Source organism: Bos grunniens, chromosome 10 (genome assembly GCF_055505025.1).
Source record: "Bos grunniens cultivar Pamir isolate PY7600 chromosome 10, Bosgru_T2T1.0, whole genome shotgun sequence".
Taxonomy (NCBI): Eukaryota; Metazoa; Chordata; class Mammalia; order Artiodactyla; family Bovidae; genus Bos; species Bos grunniens.
In genome coordinates this window covers 14,705,035-14,719,104 of record NC_141174.1, presented here as the reverse complement: position 1 = coordinate 14,719,104, position 14,070 = coordinate 14,705,035, and the positions used below count along the sequence as shown (strand labels likewise).

General features: G+C 39.3%; 1 protein-coding gene across 4 annotated transcripts in view; it reads right to left on the bottom strand.

Moving 5' to 3' along the window:
• The window catches only part of TMED8 (transmembrane p24 trafficking protein family member 8), a 36,926-nt gene that overhangs the window by 21,726 nt on the left and 1,130 nt on the right, over positions 1-14,070 (bottom strand). Inside the window, exon 1 of one of the 4 annotated variants that reach the window (XM_086319467.1) lies at positions 11,980-11,998. The exons of 2 other annotated variants lie outside the window; for them this stretch is intronic. The gene's annotated coding sequence lies outside the window, so the exon portion shown is untranslated. Of the gene's footprint in view, positions 1-11,171; positions 11,202-11,979; positions 11,999-14,070 lie in introns of those variants that run through there. One more of the 4 variants, XM_086319466.1, reaches the window with a different exon arrangement.

Here is a 14,070-nt window from a genome sequence, read left to right as displayed (position 1 = left end):
ATGTCTCCATACCAGAAGGGTGACCCACCCCAGCTTCACGGGGACAGGAGCTCCTCTGTTTGGGACCCTCCCAGACCTCGCCCTCTGTATCTGACTGTTCATCTGTAACCTTTGCCATATCTTTTAATAAACTGGTAAACCTAAGTGTTTCTTTGAGTTCTCTGACTTGTTCTAGCAAATAATCAAATCCAAGGGGGAGGAGGTCGTGGGAGCCTCTAGTCTGTAATCACGTCTGATGGAAGTTGTGGGTAACCTGGGGACCTACTACTGCTGTTTGGCATTTGAAGCGGGGCGGGAGCAGTTCTGTAGGACTAAGCCCTCAACGACTGGGGTCTGACACTATCTCCAGGCAGAGCGTGTTTAACACTGAGTTCAACTGTAGGACACCCAGGTGGTGTTGCAGAACTGCTCAGTGCATGGGCAAGTACTCCATACACCTAGGATTAGAAGTGTTGGGAACGTGGGAGCGCAACAGAGGAAAGGAGAAACACAGGAGGAGGACTGAGGTTTTCTCACACCTCTCCACAAAGGAACTGGGTCTAAGACAAAAATCCCCAGGGTCCCCAGTCTGTTCCCCAGGGTCCAGCCATCTGTGAAGAGGCCCTTTTCACCGAGAGATAATGAGACTAGAAAGCTCTTTCCTATGTTGACCTAAGTAAAATTTGCTTCCTAATAAATTCTGCTCTTCGATCGCTACTCCCCACAATATCCTTTCAAATATTTACAGACTGCTATCACATTTCCTGCAAGTTCCTTCCCTGGCCAACCACCTCTAGTTCTCTCCATCATCCCTCAGACAACCTCTGATGCTGCCGGCCTCATCTTGTTTCTCTTTGTTCCGCTGCAAGTAAAGAGCTAAAATGGACAACTCTTCCGGATGTGTTCTAAACCATGCAGAGTACATCGACACAATCATCTCTTAATAAGGACACGGCATTTCTTGATGTAATATATTAACTGGGCTCTAGATTTATTTTTTTTTAACTGCAAACTTATCCCATTGGCCTAAATCAATGGAGATCTCCAAGGGCTTATAAAAATAAACTTATTCCAAGCTTAGCTTCTCCTAGGCTCTATTTTTGAAACAGATTTTTGGAAAATTTTTAACTTAAATACAGAACTTTAAGTATCCATATTATCTATTTTAAATTAGGTTGTTGAAGGGCTTCTCTGGTAGCTCAGCTGGTAAAGAATCTGCCTGCAATGCAGAAGAACCTAGTTTGATTCCTGGGTTGGGAAGATCCCCAGGAGAAGGGATAGGCTACCCACTCCAGTAGTCTTGCCTGGAGAATTCCACGGACAGGAATTCTGTCCTGGCGGGCTACAGTCCAGGGGGTCACAAAGAGTCGGACACGACTGATCGACTGAGCACAGCACAGGGAGTTGAAATGACATAAACACATGCTTTGCTCATTGTATAACGACTTAAATACAGGTAGAAAACATTTTTCAGTTACTCTTCCAGACTTTAATACACAAATAATCCATTATTCAGTGTAGAAAAATCAGGAAACACAGAAAACAAAACAAAAAAACAACCAAACACAATCCCACTAGACAAAAATAACCATTGTTAACCTTTTGGTGCATGTCCTTTCAGAAATACACACACACATATATATAGATAAATATATACATGTATACATCCATATATTTATATATTCCCCCTCTATCCACAGCCATCAACTTTGTGTGGGGCATGGAAACCATAGGTTCTAATAGACGATTTTGTACCACGAGTTGATCTGCTGGACTGCAGTACCTACTAGCTCAGGTATTAATACAGCTTTCCAGTAACTATTCCATTAATGTTTCACAGCTTCTTATTCTAGGGTTCATTACAAATAAAAATGTATATATAATATTTATATGTGTATATATTATATAAATATTTATATACAAATTATGTTTATATACTTATATTTCTAAAATGACATGTACCTAGTATTAGAGAAATTATTTACGAAAATTTTTCAGAGTCAATAAAATCAGACTAAAGAAATTTTTTTTTTGTCACATTGTGGGATCTTGGTTCCCCGCTCAGGGATCGAACCCTGTACCCTTGGCAGTGAAAGCATGGAGTCCTAATCACTGGACCCCCTGGGAATTCCTGGGGCTGAAAAAATAATTTTCAGTTCTGTTCAGTTCAGTCACTCAGTCGTGTCTGACTCCTTGTGACCCCATGAATTGCAGCACGCCAGGCCTCCCTATCCCTCACCAACTCCCAGGGTTTACTCAAACTCACGTCCATCGGGTCGGTGTTGCCATCCAGCCATCTCATCCTCTGTCGTCCCCTTCTCCTCCTGCCCCCAATCCCTCCCAGAATCACAGTCTTTTCCAATGAGTCAACTTTTTGCATGAGGTGGCCAAAGTACTGGAGTTTCAGCTTCAGCATCATTCCTTCCACAGAACACCCAGGACTGACCTCCTTTAGAATGGACTGGTTGGATCTCCTTGCAGTCCAAGGGACTCTCAAGAGTCTTCTCCAACACCACAGTTCAAAAGCATCAATTCTTTGGCGCTCAGCCTTCTTCACAGTCCAACTCTCACATCCATACATGACCACTGAAAAAACCATAGCCTTGACTAGACGGACCTTTGTTGGCAAAGTAATGCCTGCTTTTTAATATGCTATCTAGGTTGGTCATAACCCTCCTTCCAAGGAGTAAGCATCTTTTAATTTCATGGCTGCAATCACCATCTGCAGTGATTTTGGAACCCCAAAAAATAAAGTCTGCCACTGTTTCCCCATCTATTTCCCATAAAGTGATGGGACCAGATGCCATGACCTTCATTTTCTGAATGTTGAGCTTCAAGCCAACTTTTTCATTCTCCTCTTTCACTTTCATCAAGAGGCTTTTTAGTTCCTCTTCACTTTCTGCCATAAGGGTGGTGTCATCTGCATATCTGAAGTTATTGATATTTCTCCTGTCAATCTTGATTCTAGCTTGTGCTTCCTCCAGTCCAGTGTTTCTCATGATGTACTCTGCATATAAGTTAAATAAGCAGGGTGACAACATACAGCCTTGACGTACTCCTTTTCCTATTTGGAACCAGTCTGTTGTTCCATGTCCAGTTCTAACTGTTGCTTCCTGACCTGCATATAGGTTTCTCAAGAGGCAGGTCAGGTGGTCTGGTATTCCCATCTCTTTCAGATTTATCCACAGTTTATTGTGATCCACACAGTCAAAGGCCTTGGCATAGTCAATAAAGCAGAAATAGATGTTTTTTTGGAACTCTCTTGCTTTTTCCACGATCCAGCGGATGTTGGCAATTTGATCTCTGGTTTCTCTGCCTTTTCTAAATCCAGCTTGAACATCTGGAAGTTCACAGTTCACGTATTGCTGAAGCCTGGCTTGGAGAATTTTGAGCATTACTTTACTAGCGTGTGAGATGAGTGCAATTGTGCAGTAGTTTGAGCATTCTTTGGCATGGCCTTTCTTTGGGATTGGAATGAAAACAGACCTTTTCCAGTCCTGTGGCCACTGCTGAGTTTTCCAAATTTGCTGGCATATTGAATGCAGCACTTTCACAGCATCATCTTCCAGGATTGGAAATAGCTCAACTGGAATTCCTTCACCTCCACTAGCTTTGTTCGTAGTGATGCTTCCTAAGGCCCACTTGACTTCACATTCCAGGATGTCTGGTTCTAGATGAGTGATCACACCATTGTGATTATCTGGGTCGTGAAGCTCTTTTTTGTACAGTTCTTCTGTGTATTCTTGCCACCTCTTCTTAATATCTTCTGCTTCTGTTAGGTCCATATTGCATATTATCCCATATGCTGTACCATAATTTCTTTAACCAATCCCCAAGCCTCTACTATTAGAGCTACAGATTGTTTCAACTCTTTCACTGTTATATAGAGAATGATGTTATATTAGAGATGTTTACAACTCTTTCTTAAGAACTTTCTCCAGGGCTTCCCCAGTGGCTCAGTGGTAAAGAATCCACCTGCCAATGCACCAGACATGGGTTCTATCCCTGGTCTGGGCAGATCCCACATGCCGCGGAGCAACTAAGCCTGGGTGCCACAACTACTGAGCCCATGTGCCACAAGTACTGAAGCCCACATGCCTAGAGCCCATGCTTGGCAACAAGAAAAGCCACTGCAATGAGAAGCCCGCGCCACAGCTAGAGTGTAGTCCCTGCTTCCCACAGTTAGAGAAAACCTGTACAGCAACAAAGACCCAGCACAACCAAAAATAAATATATATGTTTTTTAAAAATTATTTTAAAAAAGAACTTCCCCTGTCCACAGCCTTGAAGGGGCAGTCCTGTGACCAACGAACATAATGCTGGCCATTGCTTTTGGGTGAATATTTGCCTCGAAGTGTCCAGTTCTCTTCCCCAAAATCTGGGATTGATACCAGAGACCAAAACAGACTCACTGGGTCTCTGTGAAGAGCCTCAGTTGGGTAAGGGACTGAGCCTACCTTTTGAGAGAAGCCTTCACAGGCCATATAAAAGCTGATGGCTAAGCAGACAACTGTCAGAGACAGAAGATGATGCATTCAAGCAATGCATCAAACAAAAAGAAGAAACAAGGGATTGTGGCGTGCAGGCAGCTGGTGTCAGCTGAATTTGGATCAGGGACAACCAAACAAAGGCGCACCTTGGCCTCCTCCAAGCCAAAAGCTGAGAGCTGAATTCTTTTCATTATTTATGAGATCTCTATACAAGTTTTATCAACCATATGTGTTATAAACACATGCTTCTACTCTGTGATTTACCTTTTTACTCTTAATGCTGTCCTTTGATGAACCAAAGTTCTTAATTCAAAATTTGTCATCTTTTCCTTTATTAGTGTTTGTTTGTCCTATTTAAGATATCTTTCCCTACACTGAGATCAAGAAAATATTCTAGATTATCTTCTAGGAGTTTGTTGTGGTTCTTTTCACATTTTGATCTACAATTCAACTGGAGTTGATTTTTTTGTGTTTATGGTGTATGAGATCAGGATGAAGTTGGCTTTTTTTTCCTTTCTTTTCTCTTCAGTTCAGGTCAGTCGCTCAGTCATGTCTGACTCTTTGCGACCCCATCAATCGCAGCACGCCAGGCCTCCCTGTCCATCACCAACTCCCGGAGTTCACTCAAACGCAAGTCCATCGAGTTGGTGATGCCGTCCAGCCATCTCTTCCTCTGTCATCCCCTTCTCCTCCTGCCCCCAATCCCTCCCAGCATTTTACCAGCAACACTTATCATTCCTTCTCCACTACTCCACAGTACAATCTTTGTTGCAAATCAAAGATTTTGTTTCCAGGCTCTTATTCTATTTCTAGGGCCTAGTGGGCTGTTCTATAAAAGCCTTAATCCATTTATGTTTTCTTTTGCCAGAGCCACGTGGCATGTGGGATCTTAGTTCCCTGACCAGGAATCCAACCTGAGCCCCCTGCAGTGGATGCATGGAGTCTTACCCACTGGACCACTAGGGAGGGCCCAATAAATTTTTTTTTAAGTCTTGATACATGATAGAACAAACCTTACCATCTGTTGTTCTTACTCAAGTGTCTTGGCAATTTTATGGCCTTTCATTTGTATATATATATTTTAGAACCAGCTTGTCAAATTCCACCCTAAAAGCCCACCAGAACCCTGCTAGGATTTTTATTGGGATTGCATTTTATCTATAAATCAAGTTGGGGAGAACTGACAGCTTCACAATATGGAGTCTTCCAAACTGCGAATATGATACATTCTTCCATTTACTTAGATATTCTTTAATTTCTCTCAATAATAATATAATCTTCTGCATAAAGTTTTTACATATATTTTGTGAGGTTTATTCCTAGGTACTTGAACTTTATGCCAAATTATATATACATATATATGTATTTTTAACTTCTTTGCTAGTATACATGAATGCAATGGAATTTTGCATATTGTCCTGTACTCAACAATTTGGACAAACTTATTAATTTGATAAATTATCTATAGACTCTTTTGGACTTTCTGTGTAAACAGTCATCGTCTGCAAACCACAGGTTCACTAGGATTCCTTTAAAATCCTTATATAGTCTCTTTCTTGCCTGACTGTTCTAGCTATTCAGTAAAAGATGAAAAGCAAGTGGCGAGAGTGGGCAACCTTGTCCTATTCCTAATCTTAAAAGGAAAACTTTCAGATTTCCCCATTAAGTTTGATGCTGCTTGTGGGGGTTTTGTAGATATGCTTTATCCAATTAAGAAAGTTTCCTTTTAATCCTAGCTTTCCTAAGAGTTTTGAACCATAAGTAGGGGCTGAATTTTACCACTTTTTTTGTTTTCTGCTGCTATTAAACTGGCAATTTTAATCCTCTACTGTATAAAAATGGTGATTATACAGCTGACTTAAAAAAAAATGTTAAAACAACTTTGCATTTCTGTAAAACCCCACCTTGGTCATACATAAGGCTGGATTCAGTCTGCTAATCTTTTGCTAATGACTTTTTCCATCTATGTTAATGAGGGACATTAAACTGCAATTTCCTTTTCATCTGGAATCATTTTGATTTTGCCTAAAGAATATAGTTACCTGTAGGTAATAAATCCTGCTTTTAATTGCCTGAAAATATCTTTATTTCACCTTCATTCTTGAAGACTATTTTAACTAAGAAAAATTCTATATTGGTAGTTATTTTCTTTCAGTATTCTAAAGATAATCTAGCTTTCATTGCTCTGTGCATAAATCAGATGTCAGCCTAATTACTATTCCTTTGAAGGCAAAGTGTAATTTTTTTCTGGCTACTTGTAATATTTTGTCTTTGCTTTGGTTTTATAGCAGTTTTAATTTAATGTGTACCTATTGTTACTTATATACACCTGCTTGGGGGTATATACAAGGCTTTATGAATCTGTAGATTCCATTAGTTTTGGAAAATTCACAGCCATTATCTCATCAAGTATTTCTCTGTCCATTCTTGACCTCCTCACCTTCTAGGAGGACTGTGTGAATGTTAGACTTTTTACCACATCCTCTACGTCTCTTACATCTTTCCTGAATTCTCCACTGTTGTATTTTACATATTTTCTTCTGACCTTTCTTCCAGTCCACTATTCTCTCTTCAGGTGTAATAACTTATTGTTAGACCTAAAAACAGAGTTCTTCATTTTCATCTGTATTTTTCAGTTACAGAATTGCTCATTGGTTCTATTTTTATAAATTTCAATTTTCTGCCAAATTTCTCAAGCTTCTCTTTTATCTCTTTGAACACAGTAAATACAATTTTTAATTGAAGTATAGTTGAATAGTATATTCACTATACTATACTATAGTATAATGGTATAGTTGAATTATATTGTATTACAATATAATTAAAGTCTGTATCTGGTAACTCTAAAATCTGATGTTCCTGTGGATCCAGTTTTACTCATTGTTTGATTTTTGTTCAGATTGTGTCTTTTCATGCATCTGGTCATTTCTGATACATGCCAGAAACTGTGTCACAAAACTGTTTGTCAAAATAATTTGAAGACTATAGTGACCCTTCAGAAAAGATTTGGCTTTGCTTTTTCCATAATGAGGGGGCACTAACACCGGGGGTAATCTTAACCCAATTTCATGAACTCAGATGTTTCTGAAGCGGAGCTGTAGTCTCTGCAATGGCCTGCTTCTAACTTACCCTTACTTCTAGAACATAGCCTTTCAAGATTTTAGCCCAGAGAAACGCTTCCCCCTACTTGATTAATCCCTGTTGCTTTAATTCAGAGACATGCTTTCACAGTCTTGTCATTCAGTCTGTCCACTTACGAGTCCAGCATATCCTCTCAGAGGAGAGAAGAACCCCAAATTGAACTCTGATCCTCGGTCCCCTCTCTCTCTGCCCTCACATGGATCACAGTCTAATAATCATTCATTACCTGAGTAATGAATCTCCAGGATCTTTAAGCAGATATTTATATTTCGACAATTATCTCCTAATTGTCTCCAGTGGGATAACTAACCCCAATTATCTAGTCTGCCATTACTCAAAACAGAAACCTGCATTGCCTCGCCCCTTTTCAGTTTGAAGATACCTTAGTGAATAAAATGGAAACAAAACAGAAACTTTAAAAGTCTGCCTTCTGTCTGTCACTGGAAAACAGTGTAAGCCTCTGTATGTAGTGAGTCATAATGAATACTTCGATAACATTGAACTTTAAGACAGAAATGAAAATTAGCACAAAAACAAGGCTTCCCTGGTGGCTGAGATGGTAAAGAATCTGCCTGCAATGTGGGAGACCTGGGTTTGAGCCCTGGATTGGGAAGATCCCCTGGAGGAGGGCATGACAACCCACTCCAGTATTCTTGCCTGGAGAATCCCATGCACAGAGGAGCCTGGTGGGCTACAGTCTGTGGGGTCGCAAAAGAGTCAGACACGACTGAGAGACTAAGCACAGCACAGCACAACAAAGGAAGACAGAAGTGGATTTAAAGAGTAACATAATAAAATAAGCTAACAAGGATATATTGTGCAACATGGGGAACATAGCAAATATTTTATAATAACTATAAATGGAGTATAACATTTAAAAATTATGAATCATTATATTGTATACCTGTAATCTGTGTATTATACATCAACTATACTTCAATTAAAAAAAGTAAGAAAATAATCCCTAAGCAGATTTGCAAACTGTATTTCATAGAAATTTCATCTGAGAGAAAAAAGTCCAGAAGTCAGTTCCTGATGAGCAAAAAGAGATATGTAGAATGGCTGTAACTTACAAAATAAACACAGTGAAGAATCTCATAACATACTTGTGTATAGTTTTTCTGAATACGTAATATATGCACATTATTCAAAATTCAAAAACCATAAAGGTATACAGAGAAAATTTCCTCCATTCTCAGTCCCTACCTCCAATGTTATTAGGTTTTGTGTAGTCTTCCAGAGATATTTTACATTAAAAAAGTGTGTGTATAAAAAGAAAAAAATATATATATACATTTTTTCATACAAATAATGAACATACTAGACATCCTAACACATGCTTTGTTTTCTCCACTTATATCTCAGAGACCTTTCCGTAACTATATATAACAAACTTCCTCATTCCTTTCCACAGCTGGTTAATATTTCACTGGCAGTGTATTCCATAATTCATTTAACCAGTTCCCTATTGATGGACATTTATGTTTTTTCCAATCTTTCACCATTACAAGCAATGCTATAATAAACTTGTATTTGTTTTAATTAAACAGGTGTGTGATCTATAGGATAAACTCCTGGAAAAAATGGGGCAATAAGGACATATATTGTAATTCTGAAAGATATTGACAAATTGCCCTCCATAGCATTTGTATCAATTTCCACCCCCTTCAGCAATGCATGAAAGTGTTTGTTTCTGCACACCCTTATCACCAGTGAGACATCAAACTACCCAACACAGTTAGGACTTCCACTTTCCTCACAATGAGTTAGGCTGAGCATCTTTCATATGTGAAAAGCCACTTCCCATAGCATCTGAAAGACTGAATATATGCAGGGGAAAAGAGTGAAAAGAGATACTGCTTTTGATTTTTAAGGTTAAAGATATTCACTAAATTATATAAGAACTACTGTTAAAATAACTTGTAATTGGATTTAAAGAGGCAGGAAGGAAGAAAAGAAGAAATATAGTTTATTTCCAGAAGTTTAAAGTGTTGAAGATACAGTCCTGTTTTACAGAGAAAGAAAACAATTACAAACACAGCTTTTTAGGTTTCCTAAATTTAGTTAGTAAAGTTAAGAACACTATAAAGAAGAAAAAGCCAATTTCTCTATAGTATAGCTTTTACTATGTCAGCCAAATGTAGACCAATTCTACAAGTATTTCTAGAAGAGAACAGAGAAACCAGGACAAGTGTTGCAAATGTGGATGGTACTTAGGACAGTGTTTTTTATTTGAATGGTATTTATTTTCATATGTCTTAGGAAAACTGATGCATCAAACTAGTAATATTATGAATATTATTTAGAATGAAACAATATTTTAAACATCAATTTAAAGAAAAAAAAATAACCATTAGAATGTACTCTCTAACGTGGCAAAAATTCTGACTGTGGTAACTGAAAGGCCCAAGTCTTGGAAACAATGAACAGAAAGAAGAAACGGGAAACTCAAGAATAACTCAATGTTAGGGAATTCCCTGGCGGTCCAGTGGTTAAGACTCATTGCTTTCACTGCCTGAGGACTAGGTTCAATCCCCGGTCAGAGAACTAAGATCCCACAAGTTACGTGGCTCAGCCAAAAACAATTTTAAAAAAGAATAACTCAATTTTTAGGGACTTCCCTGACAGTCCAGTAGTTAAGTCTCTAAGCTTCCACTGCAGGGGACACAGGTTCAATCCCTGGTTGGGGAACTAAGATCCTGCATGCCACACGATGAGACCAAAAAAACTAAGGAAGAAAAAGAGAGAGAGAGAATAACTCAATTTTGAATTGATGGCCTTTATAGCAAAAGTGAGAAGGAAAAAATAAATTTTCTTAAAATAATTTATTTTATATCTGACAATTTTAAAAATATGTTTTCTTTCTATGTTACCAGAATAAGGTTTTAGACATTCTGGTCATGCTACAGATTTAAATGTAGTGTGTACTTTGTACTCTCTACAAAGAGAACCAAAACGCCGGCTTTTTCAGGGTTCTTCAGAATAGGTCTCATAGGACTTTCCCTTCACTAAACAGGTGGCGAAGAGATAATTAGCCTAGCCTCTTAGATTCAACTACAGAGGAACCAAAAGCAGGTTACATGGTTATAGATTCAAGAAGCTTAAACGAAAAGAAACCAGCTGAGTTTAGAGTCCAACCAAATCCAGAGACCACGTCCATGTGATCCAGTTTCTCCTTAGCCCTCGGGAGTGGGTCACACTCCATGGTCATTCAGATTACAAACCTCGGTTGTACCGTTACAAACAGAATTATGACGGGACTAAATGGACCACCTCAACCGCATAAAAACACAACTGCTGCAAAAAAAAAGAAATAACCACAGGCAGAAGCAATTTATACTCTTTTGATATAAAACTACAATAGAAACCCCAAAACCACAGGGACTCTTTGGCATGGACATCCACTCTTTTGCTCCATCCAACACGATAACTACTAATTTTAAAATTTTAATTGAAATTGAAATAGCCACAGATAAGCAACATTTCCAAAACTGGAGAAAGACTTATTGCACTGTTCTAAGTCCTACATACGAATAACAAACAAGTTCAAGTTCACCTGACCTGTTTGCAGTCCTTGACGGTCTACATGAGTTGATAGCTCAGGGTCATATACAACAGACCAAGTTCTACTGCTGACTTCAAGGTTATAACAGACTTAGCCCTTTATTTTCCCCAAAGCTCCCTAAACTACAAACAAACAAACAAACAAGCCATGAAAGAATGAAAAGACCTGTTCTTAAGTGATGTAACGTATGCCTCAGTTTCACTCTATAACGAGTGCTCACTCTCTCCTCTTGGGAATTGAAGGACCCAGGTGCCCCAAATAAAAGACTATTAAAAATAATTACAGTTCATAAAGCAACAAGAACACTATGACCACCGGAGAGCTTAGTTCAGAACATCAACATTTTTCTTAGTTCATAATCAAAACCTCAGCTGACAAATATGAAGACCCTGAAAAGGTAGTCTCTATTGAGAATACTTTTAAAAAACAAGTCACAGTTATTCTGGATAATTATAAATTCCTGCTTTGAAAGAATAAGACACACTGAGACATCTAAACCCTTAATTCAATAACAACTGCATGTCCAATCTCATTTCTTACTGCACTTTTCCCTCTAAGAAAGGATGACAGAAACCTCTTGATTTCATTTTTAGGTCTCTATTGGTTACTCCATTGCTTACTCATTGGGTCATTTTTCAGAGGAAGGCGGCACAAGGATTCAATCAAACTCCTAATTTGAAGCTGTGTATTGAGTTTACTCCCAAGCCTACACACCTCTGAGCTAAGGCAAATGCATGCTGTCCACAGCGCTTTGGAACCCAGCTTAACTCTAATTCAGGATTTCTCGACAGCAGCGCTACTGACCTGGGACCAGATAATCCTCTGTGTGGGGGCAGTCCTGTGCACTGGAGGATGTTCACCCGGTGGATCACCCAGTGAAGAATGTGCCTGCAAAGCAGGAGACCCCACTTCGATCCCTGGGTTGGAAAGATCCCCTGGAGAACGAAATGACAACCCACTCCAATATTCTTGCCTAGAAAATTCCACGGACAGAGGAGCCTCGTGGGCTACAGTTCATGGGGTCGCAGAGAGTTGGACACGACTGAGCAACTAATATTTTACTTCTTTCCTATACATGGAGGGAAGTTTCTGAGTCTCAGTATCTCAGTGATGGCGCTTCCTCTCCTTCCCAATCCAAGTGACAATCAAAATGTCCCCTAGGAGAGGCAAAATCTCTCCTAGTTGAGAACCACTGCTTTAACCTAAAGAACATTCCTGATACGCACTGGATGCTCCTTCAAATCTCTATGTATGTTGAGACTTCGTCTCACAATCTGGCAAGCATTTCCAGAACACCTAGGACACAACATCAAGGGCTCCAGGAGAGAAATAGACAAGATAGGCTCTATCTCCACCCTCCAGCCGACTTCTTGGGGGTACGCACATAAACAACTGCAATAAAAGACACCCAATTATATGAAGTTTTGAATTGTTGATTTTTCTTCCTGGCACTCTCATTTTACCAAACTAAAAACCCCTTGATGGCAAAGACCATTACCTGCCCGAGAATATCAATGCTTGATTAATGGCCAAAAAATAAATATACTATTGGGAACTTCATCAAAACAAAGTAACAATTTCATACAGATGGTGAAAACTCCACACCTAACTTGGGCAAGTAAGTTAACCTCTCTCAGCTGTAGCTTGCTCTGTAAAATGGGGAGGAAATGACTGTTGACAGGATTAAGTCAGATAATACAAGGAAATCTTTTTCCACATTCTGGCACAGAGTAAGCATTCAATTACTGTAAGCTCTCATTACTATTATTTTATTAGCTATTTTATTAACAACAAATGTTACCTTAAGGGGAAGAGGTTGTTTCGGACCACAATAACAAACCCCTACACAACATAAAAGAAACAACACTCACCCTGCTTTCTGAGGGCAAGAGGAAGGAAGTAATCCTAAGTATTTCTATCAAGTCCTGGGAGGAAAATGTGAACGCAGGAACCAATTACAAGGGGTGGGCTGGGGGGAGACACACTCAGAGACAAACCCACTATCCTCCAACACATTTCTGGACTATTCTTAAGGCCTTTATATTTAAAGTGCTTGGGTATATTTGCCACAAAGATCTAAAGAGGAAGTAAAAAAAAGCCTTAATTTATAAATATTGATAGATGCAAGGAACAGATGTTAATGAGACATTCTGAGTGTTCATTTGCTCAATCTTTCAGAAAGTAGGCTTAAAATTTCTGATTTACTACAAAGCATCAGAGTTCGTAAGAAGGAAAAAGCCAAAAATTGTTAAACGTTTTAAAGTAAGAGAACATAAAGTCACAGGAAAAGGAAAAAGCTGGGTGATTCAAAGGGGTTTGTGTGTGTGTGTCCCAAGTACTTTGGCCCATTAGGAAATAGGAGCTATTTAGGACAGAAGAAAAAGACAAAGAAAGTCACCATGCTGGAAGATACACATTCAAGAACACCTCTGACCGCACATGGAGTTTCAGTGCGCAAAAACAGACCTTATTCTCACAATAATGGGGAACACCAGTAATCTGCATACCCTGGGCTAGGCACCAAGCGCCTCATACACACTGGTCTATGCAATCCTCCCAGCAGTCTTTCGGGCAGGTACTACAGTGTATAGATGAGGAAACAAACAGAAAAATAACTTGCCCAAGTAAATGAAAGAATCAGCCTCCAACGCAGGCTCCATGGACCACCTGTACTATATGGGGTCGATTTTAATTTCAGAACTGGAAAGTTAATTCATACTTGCTACTTGGGGAGACCAGTTCTCTCTCCACCTGCCCTTCTGTATTTCAAAGGAGTATCTTTTCAGTTGCATTCCGTGTAGAGATAAGGAGACGTGAAACGTAAAAGTGCAACCGCGGGACACTTTCGCCTTCGAACAATGTAGCAATCCACACGGAGGAAACTAGCGTGGGTAG